Raw genomic sequence first — 22,126 nt, forward strand, 5'->3', positions numbered from 1 at the left:
CCATAAATTTAGAAGGCAAATTACACTCAAACTAGCTATTTGCACTTGGTATTGTTATAAGGCCTTCCTCTCGTATTTACCTCCCTCCTTGTTTACATCGAGCTCAGAAACAGGCTTCAGGCCAGCAGGGAGCTCAGTTTCATTTCGGGGGTATGGCGGGGCCTATCATCTCATCAGGTTTTGAAGGAAAGTTCTAATGTTTTTGTCACAGATCTAACTTACAGTAACTCCTCAAAAGCCATAGTCCCCCCCACTGCGGCTTAGGTCTGCAAACTCCTCGGTCCCCAGTAGTCCCGGGAGCTGTAAGTGAACTCGCGCAATGCCTCGTTGCACCTGCGGAGTAGGGAAAGCTGCTCCGCGCGTCTTGAAACGGCCACACCGCGCTTCCCGCGCTCCGCGGGCCAGCCTGGGAGCTGCTGGGAGCCACCTCCGCAAGCCTCAGTCCCCCGCCGTCATCCAATCGTGCGGGGCCAGGAGGCATCCCAATGCCTGGGGAAGCCACCGCGCGAGGGACAAGTCAGGCTCCTGGCCCCGAGGCGAGGCCCGAACGCGCGCACACTTCGCGGCCAGGGCGGTGGCGCTCCCGAAGCGGAGGGGTGGGGGAGGTGGAGGGCGGAAGCGCCGAACGTTTGCGAGCACACCCTCGACCCGCGGACCAGGGGTCTCCACCGGGTGGCTAAGATGTGGGTGCCCACGCTGTGCGCGACGCTCGGGCTACAGCCGGAACCCACGAGCTGGGCGCACAGCTGAGCGAGGCGGCCGCAGCCGCCACGGAGCCTGGCGGGCGGCGCGGAGCCCCGGGGAGCTGGTTTTCCCGAGCGGGCACGTGACGGGGTTGGCAGCGCGCTGGCCCGGGCTAGGAGGAGGGGGAAGCGGCAAGCAGGAGGCCGGGGGCGGGCGGGCGGCTGGCTCGCTGTGTACTTAGGTCGTGTGCTGGGGCTTTTCTCTCCCAGGAGCCGGCGGAGGGAGGGGGAGGGGCCACCGCTCCGCCTTCTCCTTTTCGCAATGTTGACGCAATCTATAAATAGTGGAACAAAAGGACCAACTTCCTCGGAGCTTTGCTGAAACTGCACAAAAAATCGAGCTGGGGGGTTCCCTGGTCCCTGGCGACGGGGCGGGGAGCGCCGCGCCAGGGGAGGGGGCGGGCGCGGTAGCGCGGGCCCTGCCGAGGGGGGAACACCTGGCTGAGGCACGGCTGCCGCCGCACCGCTCCGCGCGAACCCAGGGCTCCGGTCCCCGCGCGGGCTCGAGAGTTCGCCCCGACCGGGGGTCTTCCTCCTCCGCCGTTGACAGGTCAGTTCGTACCGCCCCTTTCTACACTGGTTTTTTTTCCCTCCCCCAAGCCTCTACTTTTAGAAGGGAATTGAGGGGAAAAATAGAACGAGGCGAAGCAGTGACAGCCACCAAATCTGCAACCCCAGCAGTCCACGGCGGGGTGACCGAGGGGGCTCTAGGAAGCGGTCAGCGCCTGGCCCCTCGTCCTACGGCCGCTGCCCGCGCCGCGGCCAGAGACGAAGCCAGGCAGGACTAGCGTGCGCCGCCCAGGCGGCAAGGAGAGCGGAGGCGGGAGCGTTGCGGAGGCGCTGGGCGCCGGCCGTCCGGCGCGGGTCGAAGGCGGGCTCCCGGCTGCCGCTCCCGTTCGGGGATCGACCCCCGGCAGAGAGGTGCCAGGGCCAGGAGGCCGCTGAGCGCGCCTCGCCCCCTCCGAGCTCGGACCTAGCGTCTCCGCCTCGTCCTGCGGCTGCTGTGGGAGGGCTGAGCAGAGGAGAGCTGTTGCCACACGCCGCCGCTCACCCTGACTCCGGTGCCCACGCACCCAGCGCGCCAGGAACTGGGGGGCAAGGTGGGGTCAGGGGGCACGCTCTCCTTCCGAGGAGCCCAGGACCTGTGCGCGAGCGCCCGCCGCGCCGCCGTGGCGGTTACTCTGGGCGCGGGGGAGGGGGCGGAGCTGGCGCTGTTGACAGCAGTGCTGGAGCCGGGAGGGTGAAAGTTGGGGAGAAGGGGCGGGGGAGAGGTGGGAGTCGGAGCTGGGGGAGGGAAGCGCGCGCGGGATTCGGCGGGGAGGGGGGGCTGCACCACGTGACGGGCAGACGCCCCCGCTACAGGCTGACTGTAGGGGTGACGTCACCATCCTCTGACTGCAGGGGGTGGCACTTCCGCTCCCTCCCCCATCTCTTTTTCTCCAGCCTCGAGTAACTGCGGCTGTAGCCATTTCGAAGCGTGGGAGGGGGCGGAGGGTGGACAGGGGTTTTCCACACTGCCCTAGCGCGTCGCTGCTTCCCCAGCAATCCAAAGACCCGGGCCTGGGACCAGAGCGGGAGCCGTGGCCACCCCCTCCCGACACGTCCCATTGTGTGAGCGGGTGGCGCTGGGCGGAGGCTGGTGCCGGCCCCCCGCGGCTCCTAGCTCCGGAGGGGGCGGGGCGGCCCCGGAGCAGTCAAGGCCAAGTCCCTCTGCGTCCCAAGAGCGCCGTCCTAGTGCGCGCGAGGTCCAACACTCGAGTCTCGGTTGGGAATTTGGCGGTCTTGCCCGCGTTCACGGGGCGCCTGGTGGCTGTGGACCCACTCAAGGCGCGGGCCTAAAGTCCTGCGGGTGTGTGGTGGGAGTCAGTCACCACTCCGGGGGGCTATGATTCCTGCAGTCGTTATAAGCTATTTGGGGAAACTCGGGGTTTTGGTGACTCAGCGCGGTAAGCGCTATTTATAAGTTGATGCCTTACTAGCCTGGGCAGTACACTTCACTCAGATCAGTCGGCCTGAGAAGGGCAAAGAGCTATGTTAAGCGACAACAATTTAAAAGAACTTTTTTTTTTTTTTTTTTTAAGAGAAAAGGCTAGAGCTTGTGCTATAAGGCACAGCAGGTCTCACTCGTGTACTAGTCAGACCCAAGTTTTATTTTAAAAAGTTGGAACATACTCCAGAGTAGATGGAGAATTTTAGGGACACATTGTGATGGTAGACTGTTCTGGTGTTGGGTGAACCAGAAGCAATAATTCAGATATATGACCCAGCAGTCCTCCTAGCAAGTTATAGAATATCAGAACTGCATTGTTAAAGGATTTATTAAATAAGTAACACCATGAGGTGTGTAGGTATAAAATAAAGGAAAACTGGATGATGTTGAAAATTCCTGTACAATATTCTGGAACAGGAAAGTGTGTGTGGTATTTATCACCAAAACTGCTGGCAAATATAAATTACATATTTGCCACCCAATTTCTTCCTCCCCAGAAAGTACTATAAAAATGTATATTACAGCCTGGCATTCTTCTACAGTGTATAAGTGCTGCAGAAACAATTATCAGTCATTGCTTGTTTTACAGGCTTTATAGGTTTTATTTTTTTTTTCTCCCTCTCCCCTCACCACCCCCCCCCCCTCCCACCACCATCTTTCCGGTTTGGAAATCCAGGGGGTAAATGCTAAAAAAGAGCAATTGCTAGGCTGGCTTCAGGGAGCCAACAGTTGACTCCCAGCTGGGCTAGCCCTCCCTGCACAGTTTTCTGTAGGTAGTGTGACCTGAGATGTTTCTCAAAAGAAAGAAGGTGGTTTCATGGATGGCAAAAGTTAGGCCAGCTACAAAAGGAAAGGGCTTCCCAAGGTGAGCAAGTAAAGCAGCATGTACAAAGGCCTGGAACTACAGAGGGAGAAGCACGGGACAAGAGGGGAGGGAAGACGGGCATGAGATAGGAAGCTGAACAAAGACCAGGAGTTCAGACTTGAGCCTGAGACCTTCAAGTTTTTAACCTTTTTGCAGACACATATCCTTTTGAGAACCTATGGAAAGGAATATGGCCTTTCTCCATAAAAACGTACCTATAGACCTATACTACAATTTTGTATACATTGTCAAGGGGTTTGTGAGTAAAGGACTATTGGGCCTCAAGATTAATACCTATAGGAAAGGGAGAACAAAGATAGGATATTTTAATGGAAGTGCGTGGTCAGGTGTGAAAAGATTACATTGGTTGGGGTGCTGGAACTTGAAGATGGAATGTAAAGCAGCCTGTGATGGAAGTAAGAATGGATTGGGACCACTGCTGTGTACCTAATGACAGTGGGGCTAGAGAGAAGAGGGATTCGAGAAAAGTAATGAATTGGTGGAATGGAAAACTGGTTGTGTGGGGCAAAGACAGGGGATCCCCAGGTTTCTGCTCTAGTGTGTAGACTAGGAGGAGGAGTGGACCTCAGGTTCAGGAGGAGGAACCCTGTTTTGTCCGTGTAGGATTGCAGCTATCAGGGAACTATCCCATCAGGGTTGGCAGTAAAGTCTGGCTCTCTAGAGTCATTAAAATGTAGGTGGTAACTAAAGTTATGGGAATGTGTAAGACGGACCAGAAAGTGTATCAAGTGAGAAGAGGTCTGAAAAGAGAACCCTAGGGAGTGTCCACATTTAGAAGGAGAGGAGCCTGAGGAACCTTTCAAGGACAGTGATGAGTGACTGAAGACAGAGTGGTGTCCTTAGTGTATCACTTTGGTCAGTAAATCCTGCTTCCTTGATAAGGAATGCAAATATGTTGTAGGTTTGGTCCCTTCATAAGATTGAAGTGTCTGTGTAGTCATTTAGTGGGGAAAAAAAATCACCTTTAAAAGATTTGAATTCAGAAGAGAGATGAGGGCAAGAAATGATTAAATCTTGCTTTCCCCTCCTTTTTGAAACTAGGTATACTTAGGGGAGAAGAAAAGGAGAAATAGACTCAAGCTTTCTCTTTTTCCTGCTCAGACACTAAGCCTTCAAGGAAGAGTTTAGATAGATGACCAGGTCCCCATTATCGTGTTTTTTGTTCCTAATGGCACTTCAAAACTATACTTAATTGCCAACAATTAGTACTAGGAGGTGCTAAGATTTTCAATCTAAGGAAACGAGGAAAAGTGGGGGGGGGGGGGGGAGGACATTTTCTTTTGCTTCCTCCATTTCCTTCCTACTTGTTACAGCTAACCTGAGCTAGAGCTAGTCCCTAGAAACAGGGATTCAAATGCTTAACAAACCACCCCAAAACTTAGTGGTTTAAAACAGCATTCTCATGAACATGTGATCTGGGTAGTGCTCTGCAGGGAGAGATTGTTTCTAATGCACCTGGCCGCATCTTGAGCAACTCATAGGCTAGAGGTTTGTATCATCTGAAGGCTTGTTCATTTGCATGTCTAGTGATTAGTACTCACTGATGACTGGGACCTTAGCTGGGATTATCAGGTCAGAACACCTACACAATGGCCTGTCCTTCTGTTTTTGGCTTTCTCACAACAGGGTTCCTGGGTTCCAAGTGTCCTAAGACAGAGAGCCAGATGAAGCTGTATGACCTAACTAGTCATGCAGCATTATATCTATCACATTATGTTTGTTAGAAAAAAATCACTAAGGCCATCCATATTCTAGACAGGGGAATTAGACTCTGATCCTTTAATGAAGGCGTGTCAAAGAACTGGCAATATTTAGTTTAAAATCACCACACATATTAACTTCCGATAAACAGATTTATAAACAATGTATCGTATATTAAAAATATTTAAACATAAGAAACCAAACAATCATCCTCTTTTGATATGAGAATGACATATAAAAACCTAAACATTTCAGGGGCACCTTCGTGGCTCAGTGGGTTAAGTGTCTGACTTGATTTCAACTCAGATCATGATCTCATGCTTCATGAGATGGAGCCCCATGTTGGGCTCTAGGCTCAGAATGCAGAACCTGCCTGGGATTCTCTCTCTACTTCTCTCTCTCTCTCTGCCCCTTCCCTGATCATACCATATGCACATGCGCTCGCTCTCTCTCAAAATAAATAAACAAACAAAAAAACCCCACCACATTTCATTGTTACAGCAAAGCTAAACCTAAACCAATCTGAGTAGGCAGTTTGTCTCATAATCTTTCCCTCTTCTCCCCCTTGACCATCCTCCCCCTCCAGATCAGGCCGCCTATACACAGAAACCCCTCTCTCCCAATCCACGTAGGACCCCTAGAGTGGCTATACCTCCAGAGTGATGATCAGGTCCTAAAGGTTTTTTCTGTTTCTTCCCTGAATTATCCCTGACTTTGTACCTCACTAGATCATTGGCAAGGCCATCAGTTTAACTTCTCAAAGTTAGTTAAAAAGCAAAATGCTACGGAGATTATTCCAACAAGTAATTTTATAATAAATTCATGTTACATAATTAAAACAAAATGACATTTCTTTAAGAGGTCTATATGCTTTTAGATAACAGGATCTTGACTTAGGCTTGTTTATTCATAAAACTCAGTAATTCTAAAGGGATGGTTGAGATTTTAGGTATTTTATAAAAAATTTTCACATTGCCTTGAAGGTGATATACCATTTGATTATTACAATACAAAATTTAAATGATTCTTCTTCCATGTTTACAATGCATATTGCAATATCTTTCTTTAAAACCAATACACCTAGTTATTTGGTTGGCCAAGGAGCAAGAGTTCTCCCTCTCAGGAACTGAAAATATTACCTTTGGGTAATCAAGAGAAAATAATTTTTTCTTATAACCTGGTATCTTTTTAAATTCTCCTAAAGCTGATATTATTATAATTTATACACCTATGATGTTCTCTTAGATTTCTTTTATGACTTAGAGACAGAAATAGTGGTCTTGGTGTAGAAATAGAATTTTAATAATTCATACTCTCCTAAAGGCTGTCTAATACCTCTACACATTTTGGTAATTTTGCATAATTATTTATAATTATACTGAGTCAAAATCATACTGTGAATTCATGGTATGAAATACAGATTTTAAAATAAATACATCTAGACAATGAGCAAACATACATTTATGAATCCCTTGTTTTGTGTATTAGTGATTTTTGAAGAAGCATACTTGTTTTAAAAAATGAAATGAATTAAGTATATCTTTGTTTTTAAAGTTTCTTATACAGCAATGATAAAAAAAGAAAAAACTGACACAGTGTTCACATTAAACTAACAGACGTTGTTATCAGGCCCCAAACTGGTCCTAATTCTGTGACTTCATAGCTACCATGGAGGCAGCCCAAAGGAGCTTAAGTAAACACTTTCAAATTATGTAATGAAGTTCTGAAGGAGGAACAGCCCCAACCAAACTGTGCCATATCGTTGTACAGATGCTATTTTTCTTTATGCCAGAATGCTTATTACCCTATCTATAGAATGACTTCATAGTAATAACAACATGAAAGAAAATTAAAGTAGGCAAGTCTATTTCTAGGCATCGTGAATGAAAGCAGGGTTGGGGCAATTATTTCAAAGTAGTTATCTAGTGAATGTTTTTCTTAATCTTATAAGCTAAGCATTTAGTAAGCATTTTGGAAAGTGCTGTAGTGAAAATGGCACATTAAGCAATAAATTCAGTATGATTTCAATAAAGAAATAAATTCAATAAATAAAATATGATATTGCTAGCTTCTAGTAATAATGTTCTATTTACCACTACATTAATAATTAAATACAACCTTACCTTTTTTTACTAAGTAAAATAAATCTGGATCCTTCCTTATGCTATTTTTCTTCACCTATGTGTTCAAAATATAATTTATTTTAAAAGAAATACTGCCAAAGTCAATAAAAAATACATTTCTTCACCAGCTGAGTAAGCATCATGGAAAAGACAAAGAATATTAAGTCCTTGAGGTAGTTATTAATATGAGTATATGAGCAAAAATGCAATTTTATCAAATTACACAATGAGTCTCCCTATTATCAGACTGACAAAGATTGAAAATGCAAGTGTTAATAACTAATGTAGCTAAGAATGTGTTAAAATTTACAGTCGCATTTATTACTATATTACCTTTCTGGGGTCTTAAAAATGTCCAAATCTTTGATATAGTAGTTCCACTTCCAGGAACCAATCCTAAAGAAATAATCAAATACAAAGTCAAAGACTTATATACATATTCAGTACAGCATCTATACAGAGGAAACAATCTGAATATTCAACAGTAAAGGAGTGGTTAAATGAGCCATGGTGTACCAATCTAATGGAATATTATGCAATCACTAAAAGTCTTAATGCAGAAAAATACTAATATTTAAATTTAATGTACAGTTCAATTTTTTAGGCTAGAAAACTATCCTCATTTATTTGAAGATGTATTCATTTATATGCATAGTAAAAGGATGGGTAAAAATATAGCAAAGTGCATTATATGTGGTTATGGTAATTTTTCTTTCCCATATTTTCTAAAATTAGCACAAATTATTTTAACAATCAGAAAAAAATCATTAAAAGATTTCCTCCAAAATACATAAATCAAATGACATATTTACATTCTTATGTAACACTAGGATATTTAATAAAGTATCAACATATTACTCTTTATAAGTATTCTTCATTTTACATACTTATAACAATGTTTTCTAAAATTAAATTAGATAAGGTATAGGCAGGAAGTACAGAGTATTATGTGAATGGTGTAATTTGACAGGTTACCTTTGGTGGAAAAGTTGATTTAAGAAAAATTTAGCATAGTCATAATCCATCTGTAAAGCTATAATGGCTAGATCTATTTTATTAAATTTTTAAAAAAATTTATTCATTTTTGAGAGACAGAGAAAGACAGTGTGAGCAGGGGAGGGGCAGAGAGAGAGGGAGACACAGAATTCAAAGGAGACTCCAGGCTCAGAGCTGTCAGCACAAAGCCTGACATGGGGCTTGAACTCACGAATTGCAAGATCATGACCTGAGCCAAAGTCGGACGCCTAACCAATTGAGCCACCCAGGTGCCCCTTGGCTAGATCTATTTTATAAGTTTTTTAACAGTCTTCTTAATATTTATTTTTAAATTTTGTGGTTAAAGACATAGCAATTAAAATTTACCATCTTAACCATTTTTAAATGTACAGTTCAGCAGTATTAAGTATATTCACATTGTTATGGGTAATAGTGTTGTTAGTTTCATAAAAATAATACATGTTCACTGATAAATAACTTAAACAATGTAGAAGGTTACAGGAAGGTTTTTAAATATCAGATCCCAGATTTTACTATCAATTTTAAATGAATATCATGTTAGGCATATTTCTATGCATTTATACAAATAAGATAATCTATTTAAGATCAGAACATGTACTTTACATTTAAGTTAAAAGCATTAAATTAAAATTTTTAATTTGGAAGTGGTAAGATAAACTGAAGTACTTGCTGAACTTTTAGAAAAATGTTTCTTTACTACAAGAGATTTTATTTCTTAAAATATCTGAAGTTTAAAAAAGAGTCTGGAGACTTTTATATGTTTCAAATTTAGAAATGCTAATAGACTCTGCTATGAAAAATATATTTTTACATCATTACATCATTATTTTTACAAAGTTGAGGTTTTAATGTCTATTTGTTTTATAATCCTAATTTCTTTGATCATTTGGTCTTGATTTGCATTTTAATCCCATGCTCACAATATGCCTTGGTTCTCAGTATCTTAGTTACTGAATTTTGATTCATCAATTATCTGCTCTTCACTAAGTAATTCTGGGGTTTTCTTCTATATGGATCCATGGATGCTTGTGTTGGTCTTTTCATCAATTCTCAAATGACACTTATTTAGATATAATAGTTTGGGGTCGTGCTGGCTTTGCCTTAAAACTGCAGACATTTTTCCTTTGTCTTCTGACTTTGAATATTGCTTAGAGGAAGTCTAAGGCCAGCATGATTTCCTCCCTCTTGATAAGTTATTTAGTTGTCTCCTGGAGGTCTGAAAAGGTTTTCCTTCATTCTTTATGGTTAGTAGCTTAACCAGAAAATGCCTCAATACTGAATATTATGTGTCTAATATTTTCCTGCAGATTCAGTTCTTTTCATTATTTTGTGGAAATTCTCTTCTGTTACATCTTTACAGTGCTTGTTCTGATTCACTTGTTGCATTATGTACTCAGGGAGATGAATCAGACTTTATGTTATCTTTGTCTCACTTACATATGATCTTCTTTGCAATTACTTTGTTCTACTTTTCCTCTACATTGACTACAATTTATTAAATGCATTTATCAACTAGACTCTATTGAGTGCCAGCACTAGTGGAAAATAAGATCATATTCCTACATTTATGAAGAGCTTTTAGTTAAGGATAGGGGAGGGAGAAATAAACTTAAAACAGTGTCAGGTAGTAATAAGAAAAACACCAGGTAGGAAATTGGGAGGAATGGGGGAAGGAATTGTGCATTTTAAATGGAGCATGAGAGCAGGTCTCTCTAAGATGACATCTGAGAAGAGATCTGAATGAAGTTAGGCGGTAAGTCAGGGGAAGACCTGGGCAATCCAGACGCAGAAAAGAGTAAGTACTAAGGCCCTGTAAGTGGGAAAGTGGTGTGTTCAAGACAGAATGATCAGAGCCAATTAGAGCCAGAAAGTGGTGAGAGACGAGACTAGAGAAATGGATAGGCCAGCTCACAAAAAGGGCTGTAGGCCCTAGTAAGGAGATTGAATTTTGTTCCAAGTCTGATGAGGAGCAGGGAGATGATGTATATACTTCAGAGGAGTTGTTCTGGTTGCTGTTAAGAATTTCAACAGCAAAAACTGAGTACAAAGAATTGGTCAGATAGGTGCTATAGAACTGAAAATGCAAAAAGGGAGTAGTGAAAATAAGAGTAACTTCAGGAAGCAGCCACTACCCCCTAGAACTGGATAAACAATATATCCTATTGAAACTGTTTATATCATCTCTTCTCAGAGATGAGGCATAATCATCTAGGAGAAAAGAAGAATGAATTGACTCAGGGAATGTGCTGGGATTGCCAGTCTTGCCTTTTGTTGAGAATCTGATTTCCAACCATATTTCATTTCTTGAAATTCCAAATGTATTTGTTTTCAAATAATAGTATTATTTTGGCCTTCATTGGCTTAGGTTGTAGACATTTTTTTTTTTAAAGGAGTTTTTACTGTTGTTTGTTTTTCCTGTATTGTAAGATATTTGGAGAGAGAAATTTTGTGCTCTTCCCTTACTCCCCATCTTTATCTGGAAGTCTAGATTAATGTTTTAAAATAGATTATAATTCATATTTTTTCAACTCACCCTCTATATAGGAATATAACAATAAGATGTCATAGTAATATTATATACTGTCATAATAGCCACCATTTACTGAATGCCAATGTGCAATGCACTATGATAGGGACTTTACATACATGATCTCTAAAACTTGTAACAAGCCTACAGGGTAAGTACTGTTGCCAGTTATTTCCACAAGAAACCTTTTTACTGATGATGTCAGATCACAGAGTCTTACCTGAAGCTTACAGCTGACCAAAATAAACAAGGTAAGAACAAATTTTTCTCTCTTCTGTGGTTATAAAAAATTAGTACATAAGAGGGGCACCTGGGTGGTTCAGTTGGTTAAGCGTCTCTTGATTTTAGCTCAGGTCATGAGATGGAGCCCTGTGCTCACAGTTCAGAGCCTGGAGCCTGCTTCAGATTATTGTGTGTCTCCCTTTCTCTCTGCCCCTCCCCCACTCACACTCTGTCTGTCTCAAAAATAAACATTTTTTTTTTTTAATTTAGCACATAAGAGACTGTTCTTTTTGAAGTAGAAAGTAATAGTTTGCAAAAGTATACCACACAAACTAAGAGCAATTTTATGGACAGCTTTTTGACACTATACTGTATGATTAAACTCTTGGTGGGAAAGGTACTAGCTAACTGACAGATTCCAGGAACTTGGTAAATTGAGGTGCTCTTTCTCTCTCTCCATCATCCACAAACATGCTGAGAGCCTGCTATGTTAAAATCATTACTAAACTATATTAAACCATTATAATTTTACAAGTTATAGGATATATATCAGTATTTTTTTTTTTTTGGAAACTCCACTATTTGGATTGATATGCTATCAAACTTTTCTGTTGTTCAACAGTATTTATATTGACATGACACTGAAAACATATCACTGGGACATGAACACATATCTATGACAAGTAATGGATTTCTTTTTCTGATTAGAAAAGTAGTACATGTAAGTGAAGAAAATTTTGAAAATATGTTTAAATAAAATAAGTAAAGGAAACATCTTTTGTAAAGGACAGCAGAAAAAAACCAATAATTCTTTTATTTACAGGCAACTGACTATTGAGGTTGTCCTAGTTCCATGTAGTTTAAGTTTATGAAGTTTAAACTATTTGAGTACACTTCCTTTTTTCCTAACACTATGTCACAAATGTTTCCTCAAATTATTTAAAACTCTTTCAAAAATGTTTTCAATGGCTGTATAATGTTCCTTGAGTAGTATTTCCTTTAAGTGGTCATTTAAACTATTTTCCTTAGTTTCTTATAAGTAATATTACTATGAACTTTTTTATATTTACATCTGTTTTAGCATTTCAGATTACTTCCTAAATTAGGATAAATTCCTAGAAGTGAGCTAAAAGGCCAATAGTTTTAAACTTCTTCATATGGTAAAACATTTGCCATAAAAAAAATCTTTTTATTTTTTTTATTTTTTTAATGTTTACTTATTTCTAACAGGGAAAGACAGAGCATGAGCAGGGGAGGGGCTGAAGGAGAGGTAGACACAGAATTTGAAGCAGGCTCCAGGCTCTGAGCTGTCAGCACAGAACCCCACGTGGGGCTTGAACTCACAAGCTGTGAGATCATGACCCAGCTAAAGTCGGACGCTTAACCAACTGAGCCACCCAGGCACCCCTTGCTGTAAAAAAAATCTTTTAATTAATTTCCTACACAGTTTTATATTGAAAATAAATCTAAGGAGAAAATTTTATGTGGGGTACCTTTTAAAATTGAGATGAGGCAGGTGGGTGGGTCAGCTGGTTAAGCGTCTAACTTCATGATCTCACCGTTCATGAGTTGGAGCTGACAGCTCAGAGCCTGGAGCCTGCTTCGGATTCTGTGTCTCCCTAACTCTCTGCCCCTCCCCCCCCCCAACACTTGGTCTCTTTCAAAAATAAACATTTTTTTTAATTAAAAAAATAAAATTGAGATTAATATTTAAGTTTGGGTTTAGTGTTTTGGTTTTAATATCTTACTTTAAGGAAAAATCCACTCTTCAAAATATCTACTTGTTTTTGTCAGGTTCAAAACTTACACTTAATTTGAGGATGTAAGTTTAAATATATACTTATTTCGGCCTAATGCTTCTATTTTTCAAGGCATCACAATCTCTTTTTTCCTATTTTCAAATATACTCACCCAACAGTGTTGCCTCCTGACTTGTACATCACATGTATATCACTAATTCATGGTATAAATGTACACTTTCATCTGTGGATGGAAATCTAAATAAAATTGCAGGCCGGGGCACCTCCATGGCTCAGTTAAATAAAACTGCAGGCCAACATCATTCCCAAACTAAGTAAACTTGGCACAAGAGTTTTAACAGCGCCTAAATTAATATTACAAAACAGTTCTACTGTGCAAGACTGAAATACAGAGCATACGAACAGAGCAGATTTACCTAATTCTAAAACTGATTTAGACTGGTGATAGGATTGCAAAACTTGAGGAAAATATCCAGAAGAAATCTAGTCTAAGTAAATAAAGGATTACTGCTTTATTAATTCACTCACCAAATTCTTATTAAACATCTTTTGTGTATCAAACATTTGCTAGGCACTGGAGTCAACTGAAAAAAGATCTTCCTCCTGTAAGATACATTCTAGTGGAAGAGATAGACAAAAGCAAATGAATAAATAAATAGTCCTAAACTATAATCTAGTCACTTTCATTACCAATATTACTTAAGTGAGAAAAAGAAATGATTTGTGTTCTACCCCAAGAATTTTTAAAGTTGTATTAAGAAAAACATTAAAGATTTTCAATTATTAGGAAATATAGACATCTCTACATCCAGATACCCTATAGCTCTTTTATGACTGGTCATTGTCATCCCCTTGTAACCAGTACTTCCCCCTCCAAAAGAAAGGATAGACTAGAAAGAGTATCTAGAATTTGGCCTTCCCTTTATTACTCTCTTTACTCTGGTCTGACCCAATCTCTGATATAGCAATGTTGAAGTAGAAAGTGAAACATTCCCAATTTGGGGAGTAAGAAACCCTAAGTTTTAGCAAGTGATAATACTAAAAGAATTGAAGCCTTAGATGAAACATTTCATTTTTGAGAGTGCCCATTTCCTTTGCAAACTGATGGATTTTAACTACATTATCTTTAAAATCACTTCAGGCTCTAAATATCACGATCTGTGTGTCTCTCTCTGTTAAACATTTCTTCCATTGTGCTATTTATCCTGGGGATGGAGAGGAAACGGCAGAAAGAGGACAGAGGTTGGAAAGAATAAGACTGATCCCTGTTTAGTAAGAATAAAGGATTTAGTAAGAATAAATGTTTATAATGAACATTTTTTCATGTTATTGAATATTTTTTAAAACATGTTTTGGGGCGCCTGGGTGGCTCGGTTAAGCAGCCGACTTCGGCTCAGGTCATGATCTTGCGGTCCGTGAGTTCGAGCCCCATGTCAGGCTCTGTGCTGACAGCTCAGAGCCTGGAGCCTGTTTCGGATTCTGTGTCTCCCTCTGTCTGACCCTCCCCTGTTCATGCTCTGTCTCTCCCTGTCTCAAACATAAATAAAAAACGTTAAAAAAATTTTTTAAAAAAACATGTTTTTAATATCTGCATAGCATTCCAACATAGGGATATATACCAAAATGTATTTATCCGTGCCCTCATTCTGAAGATTTTTTTTCCCAATTTCTGCAGTATTGTAAGGATATTTTAGAATCTATACTTGTCTCCTAGTACCCAAAATAAATACTATTATAGGCTTTCTCGTTTTATTCCTTTTGTGTGGAAAAAAAAAATCACTCTGATTCCTTCTTCTTATCTATTCCAGCCTATATATGGCTTTCTGATAATATAAAAAAACTCCACTTTGGACAATGTCACAGAGCCTGTTCTTTCTCCTTTCTAAAACAGTATCATCCCTGAGTGAGGTCCATATTTCTGCAGCTCTCCTGCAGTAAAAGAATAAATTAAAGCCAATCCCGTGCCTGCATCAAGTCTGGATGATGTATATTTTCGCTTTACCCATAGTTGAAATCCATGAGATTAAAGCCCCAACAGCAGACAAATAGGCAAATAAATATTCATTTCTGTTAGCTACACCAAAAATGTGATTTAGTGTGTTAACTATGACAAAGGTAACTATGACTTTGGTGATATTGCCATGATTCTGAGCTTGCTATAATATTAATGGTTACTACACTGAAACATTAGAACACAAATATACAATTAGGAGAAATAAAATTTAAAGTTGTAACTATTAAATTCAGTGAACAACTACACAATCTGCTATTTAGTTTTCTATTTTTTTTTTTTTTTTTTTTTTTTTGCAATATGGTACATTATTTCAGTAGATCTCACATTCTGCACTAGTGTTGGTACTTCTCCCCCCATGGGCAAAGGGATCAGGTGACACACTGCTTTAAAATTACCCTAAAAAATGTTCTGAGTTAAACACCTTTTCAACTTAATAGTTTTTGTTCAGGAGAAGAGTGAAACTTCTGATATGCGTCTTTGTGAACTGGTGCAACTTACATACCTTTTTTTAAAACTTCAAGTTACTTTTAATGATCTCTATAGGATGAATTTGGAATCCAAACCAATACTCACATGAATGATTATTTCTACCAATAGCTATGGACATTACAGTCATCAATAGAATTTTAGTGACAGGATCTTTGAGGTTACACAATCCAACTCTCGTCTTACAAATGAGAAAAGTAAATCAGAAAAGTTTTTGTTACTCATAGCAGTAAGCTTGGAGTGGGTGGGGTTAGGCAGGGGATCCTAACACTCTTTCAGCCTAATGCATACCAGAGGTATTTATTAGGTTATAAGAACACTATATAGTAACAGTTGAACAAATTTAAGAAAGAGATCTGATTTGTATCCTAAGTATACATTTTCCCTCATCATCAATCACAAATCGATGTTTGTGTGCAGTAAAATCCAAGAGAGAAGTTGGAGTTAGTTTGGCAGAACTAAGTATTGCATAACTCCTAGGGTGAAAATTTATTTTATTTTATACACACACACACACACACACACACACACACACACATATGGATATCCATATGTATATATACCTGTAGCTTCTTAATCCTGCTTCAGGAAATGCCATTTACATACATTACAATGTAAATAGTGCCCACCCACTGGAGTCATGCATCACAGGGACACTGTAAATACAAGTTTTATGTATTACATTAATTAGGGTAGGCTAATTGCCATAACAGATCAACACCCAAATGTATAATGGCTCCAATTATATTTGCTAAAATAAACAAGTTTCTTGCTAAAACAGACAAGTAGTTCACTACTTACTTTCCAAGGTTTTCCAGTAACTAGGCTTTCAGTACCAAACTTCCAAGGCCTCCTGGAGGGTCTTGTCTATGACAGTCTGTTAGAAGGCGAGTATTTTTAGGAGACTAAAAAGTAGTACACAGAACTGCTGTTCTTATTCCATTGGCTCTAACTTGGTCACATGCCTACACCCAACTGCAAGGGAAGCTGGGAACAAGTTTATCTTTGTGGCCAACAAGAAATGAGAACATGGATTTGGATGTCTAGGAAGAGTTATTGCTCACTTGGGTGCTCTCTCTCTCTGTGCACACACCCACCTCCACACACAAAATGTGAAGCAGACACTAAAAAATAAACACGTGATTAGCTTCAGACAGAACAAACCATGAAAGAAAGGGGCTTTAAGAATTGCATTCACCTCTACCCTGTCCCTCCTGCAGGTGGGACTGTTAATTACTGCCTAACAATAACCAACTGGCAGCTGAAATCTAAAACAGAGGGGAAAAAAAGCAAATTTTTGCAATTATTATTATATATATACACACACACACACACACACACACACACACATATACATACATACATACTTGCACCTATACATACCTATAGGTATAAGTTGGGGGTTGGCTTGGTTTTCCTATCCATTAATTAGTCAAATTTAGAACGAAGACTCATGTCTAATTACTTGTTTTAGGGACAAAAGACCACCAAGCTCCCCTTTAACTACGCTATTAGTAAATAATGCTTGAAAAATATTTAACTTTTTACACAACAAAGATAGCAATTCCACCGATGAAGGCAATAGTAAGTTTAGTTACTATTCATTGTAACCCTGAAACTGTTCTTAATCACTCAGTTTTTAATAGAAGCACTGCATGGCTGCGTTTCTGAAATCATAAACAGGAAGTGTGATATATAAATGTCAGTAGAACTAAAACTCAGTTCTTTGGTTTGGTATTTTTCTTCCCCCCATATTTTCATGTTAATGTCTGATTAACCCTCTTTTACAGAGGAGGAAACGGGAATGACGCAGAAACTGCTACTGCATCCTTAGAAATTGTTTTGTATAGGTTGCCCAAATTTATTATTGCCAGGAGACAGTGTAGATGGAGAAAGAGGCCAAAGAGTATATGACTCTTAATTTAACTCTTTAAAAATCCATTATAGAAAATACTCTTACACTTTGTACATTTGTTTCAGGTATCTCATTTTGTTTTCTTAATTTATTTAAATTAAGTTAGCATACAGTGTAGTATTGGTTTCAGGAGTAGAACCCAGTGATTCATCACTTCACTTTCCACATTCTTATTCTGACCTCAGCAATTCCTTGAATGTGTTCTACTACATTAATTCCTTCATGAGACAACTAAGGAGTAGCTTGAGTACTGCAAAAATCAGGATGTTATCTCTGGTTCTTCTCAGTGAAGACATTAGGGGTCTTTCTATGGTTGGTGATATTTTCTACATAATACTGTTTCAGTTTCTTTGCTGCATGGACATCTCTATGGAAATTACAAGAAAAGATTCAAATTGACCAGCCAGAACTTTTTGTTTTAAGTTTATTTATTTATTTTGAGAGAGACAGAGAGAGAGTGCAAGTAGGGGATGGGCGGGGGGGGGGGGGGGCGGTGGGGGACAGAGAATCCAAAGCAGGCCCTGTGCTGACAGCAGCAAGCCCAATGCGGGGCTCGAACTCATGAACCATGAGATCATGACCTGAGCTGAAGTCAGATGCTTAACCGACTAAGCCACCCAGGTGTCCTGACCAGCTGGAACTTTTGTATTACATTAAATATTTCTGGAGAAATGTACCAACATGTAGATTCTTCCATAACTTTAAAATGTTTTTGCTTTGGAAACAGTTTCTTAATTTGTTCTTAAACTAAGCACTGAAGGAATGATTTTACTCAAGGTCACACAATATATAGTGAAATAGCAAAAAACAGAACTTATCTATGTATCTAAACTCCCTTTCAAGGATGATCACAATGATCTAGAGAATGTCCTCCTTTTAAGGAGGTAGCCGGCCCACCTATCAGGTGTCTTGCTTTCTACAGCACATGAGGCACTGTCGAGCAGCATATCCAATATGTAAAATTTGATATATTTTAATTGAAAATATAACATAGGTAAAAAGGATGTGGGAGTGTTTGAAAAGAAACATAGTAAGTATATGAATCAAATGCAAACTATAAATAATTGCTAAGGGGATATGGAAAATGAAGTGATTTAAAAACTAGATTGATAATGGATAGAAGTTTACTGGAATAGGCAAATTTCATGTAGAGTTTTTAAAGCTGTAGTGGATTTGGATTGCCAGAGAGAAAAGATAACCAACCATTGATTCATTCATCCAACACGTATTGAGTGCTCACTCTGTGCTACGTGCTAGGCACTGTTGAAGGCACTAGAGAGAGAGCAGTCCGCAGAACTACTGCAGGGCAGGCCCAGCAACTGCATGTCCAAGGCGTGACAACTGGATAGGAACAGTCGACACAAATATGAGAGTAGAGAGAAATGAAAGAGAAAGGAAAAGAGCTAGTAATGGGCTTATAGTAGAAGGCCTTAGATGCTAGGATGTTTTCTAAATGGGAGAAAGATGTTTGGTATGAATTGAACTCCTTTGGTCAGTGTAGTCAGAATAGACTGCTTTTTTTCCCTTCTGCTGGTCAGTTCTCCTAGCTTCCTAGATAACTTTATAATGACCAGACTAACACAAACAAAATAAATACTGCACCCAGAAAGAGTCCCAACTGAACTACGTGAAAATCAAAAAGGGAAAGAAAGCAAAAAGTTGAATTTCATATCTCCTTTTATCTTTCCAGTGGTTATTATATATAATGTCTCTTCCTAGCAACACTCTCCCATTCAGTAGATGTCTAGGTTGTGATTCAATTCCTGAAGGCTCTGTTCTTCTCCTTTCCTTGTAGGTGGAATCACTGAAAGGAGATTCTATTTAAATTCCTTTTTTTTAGTCAATCAGGTGTTCTTTATTCACCTAGCAATACTTCTATACAGAGTTTGTATATGCTAGTGGGAAAAGGGGTAAGACAGGATGGGGACTAGAGAAAATAACAAGAGGCTGTAATGCAATACAAGCAAGGCAATGTAATGCAATGCAGTATAATACAAGAGCCTACAACACAAACTAGACACTTAAGAGCTTTGGATTAAATGGGCAGTTTTAAAAATGAAAAGATACAGGTCTGAAGTATATAATAAAGAAGCAACTATAAGAAGTAACAAATTTAACACTTGTTTACCTATGGGAGGATAAGAAAATAAAGAAATGAACATAAGATTTTAAGTTTGAAGGTCCGAAAATTTGTGTTGTCAACAAGAATAACTAAGAAATTTGGAAGAAATAGCTTGAAGGGAAAAAAATGAACTTAATGTCAGATCTAAATGGGATGTCACCAGAAGACAGAGGACTCAAGCTTTCTTGAGCAGCTGTTGGGCCTGTTACTGTACATGTGTAAGTCATCATCATATAGAAATTGATGGAAACTCAATGGACTAATGAGGAAATGCAGTGAAGAAGATCAAATGGCTATGTATGAACTTTGATTCTAAGATGAGGTATCAATTTCAAAGTAATTTCAAAGAAGGTGATCTATCTTTGGAACTCTTTCCTTCAGGTGAGATAAAACTGTCCTTTATTAAATATCGACTCTTCATTTTGACTGACCCCTTAGTGAGGGAGTATAATAAAATGAATGAATAAAATTGAAAGATTTATTCTTACTGGATTATCTCATTGGAAGTTCTGCATTTTTTTTAAGTTTATTTTTTGAGAAAGAGAGTGGGAGCAGGGGAGACGCAGAGAGAGAGAAGGGGGCAGAGGATCTGAGGCAGGCTCCGCGCTGACGGCAGAGAGCACGATATGGGGCTTGAACTCATGAACCTTGAGACCATGACCTGAGCCGACTGAGCCACCCAGGCGACCCTGGAAGTTATGAATTTTTAACTGAATGTCCTCCTAGCCAATTTATACACATTATGTGCCTTAAGATAAAACAAACAAAATAAGTATCTGCAACTTTTGACTGTGTACCTTTGTATAAAGGCCATGGCTTCAAAAAATATAGAATATAAAATATACATTAGCACAAGTCATTCAAACTATTTAAAAGTTAAATTTGGAGTTTTAAAAATATTTTTTTAATGTTTGTTTATTTTTGAGGGAGAGAGAGAAGACAGAGTGCGAGCAGGGGAGGGACAGAAAGAGAGGGAGACACAGAATCCAAAGCAGGCTCCAAGCTCTGAGCTGTCAGCACAGAGCCTGACACGGGGCTCAAACTCACAAACTGGGAGATCATGACCTGAGCCAAAGTTGGACATGTAACTGACTGAGTTACCCAGGTGCCCCTGGAGTTTGTTTTATGTAAAACTGTCAGGGTCAATGTGAATTTCCATTTCCAAAGCAAATCTTGGCTATGGAACCACGTGAATAGAAACTCACCTTTAAAGAGGGTTCAATTTTAGAATGTGCTAGGCTACATGTTTCTTTAAATAGGAAAGGATCAGGTTCAATACTCCCTGAACTCAGGGTTTTTGTAATCTATTTGATATATTTTCTGTACACAGGAGATTATATCATAAAACAATTTCATCATTTAATAATTATCTAATCAGATATGGCTTTGGATTCCTATATTTATATAGAAGTACCTTCATAGTAGCTAACAGTAGAACATTTATTAGAGTACTTTCTGTATGTTGGATACTGTGTTATGTGCTCACATATTTATTATCTCATTTAACACACAAAAACTCAATGAGGTATTACCCATCTCACAGATGGGCAAAACTGAGGCCCAAGTTATATCTTCAAGGTAACCTAGATAGTAAGTAGGCAGAACGAGGATTTGAGTTCAGATCTGATTCCAATGCCACTTTTCTTAACTAATACCATACTGACTCCAAAATTCACCTAAAAAAATATTTTTATTGTAAAAGTTTTATGCCTTTTGAATTCTGTTCAGTATAGTGGAATACTTTATTTAGTAATTTACAAATGTTCCTGCATTCTTGCTTATTCTCATGACTTTAACCAAGAAAGTCTCGTTGGGGGCCACTTGGACCACATATCAAACCATATCTCCCACTCTAGTAACCGTAATCTAAAACACACACTCACTCACTCACTCACAGGAAAAGGAAGATATCATGGAAAAGTAAAAGAAATTCCTCCAGTTCAATTTTAGGGATATAAGAACACATCATCTGTTTAATTCTACTTATAGAAGTGCATAGACAAGTTACTGGCTTTAATATTAGCCTGAAAAGATCCTTCAAAGTCACACATTCAATCTCTTAGTTTCAAGAGAAACAGTTACTATGAATATCGAAAATGGAATTGTCAAGACAAAGCAACAATAAAAATTTTGGAGCTCTTACTTGCTTATTGATGCTATATAGAGATAGAGATAGAAATAGAGATAGAACTAGATATTCTAATCTATAGTCAACAAACATGCCAGACAACACATTGAGTGGTAAAAGGGGTATGGGAGAAGTGGATCACATAGTCTTGAGTTATAGCATCAGGCCTGCTATTTAACCACAAATCTAAATGCAAGCAATCTAGTTTCGAAGAGTATATAATTTTGGAATAAAACAAATTTGAGTTTAAATCTCGACATTACTTACAAATTCTGCGACCCTGGAAAATTTACTGCCTTTGTGAGTCACAGTTCTCTCATTTTGTAAACTGGAACTAAAACGCTGTACCCTTATCGATGTCATAAAGATCTATTAAAATAAGACTTCCCAGGTTCAAATTTCAGCTCCCTCACTCAGAAGTTTTGTGACTTAATGCCTCCTTTTCCTCATCTATAAAATGAGGATAATAATAGTCCCTATACCCCAAAGGGT

General features: G+C 39.6%; 1 long non-coding RNA gene across 21 annotated transcripts in view; it reads left to right on the forward strand.

Annotated features, from left to right (window-relative positions):
- Positions 1-929: 929 nt before the first annotated feature.
- The window catches only part of LOC106972675 (uncharacterized), a 137,519-nt gene continuing 116,322 nt past the window's right edge, over positions 930-22,126 (forward strand). For 7 of the 21 annotated variants that reach the window (XR_008295345.1, XR_008295346.1, XR_008295342.1 and 4 more), the window contains exon 1: positions 937-1,293. This is a non-coding gene — a long non-coding RNA (uncharacterized LOC106972675). Of the gene's footprint in view, positions 1,294-22,126 lie in introns of all 21 variants that reach the window. The other 14 variants (XR_008295365.1, XR_008295348.1, XR_008295360.1 and 11 more) reach the window with 6 other exon arrangements.

The sequence above is a fragment of the Acinonyx jubatus genome, chromosome A1 (genome assembly GCF_027475565.1).
Source record: "Acinonyx jubatus isolate Ajub_Pintada_27869175 chromosome A1, VMU_Ajub_asm_v1.0, whole genome shotgun sequence".
NCBI lineage: Eukaryota > Metazoa > Chordata > Mammalia > Carnivora > Felidae > Acinonyx > Acinonyx jubatus.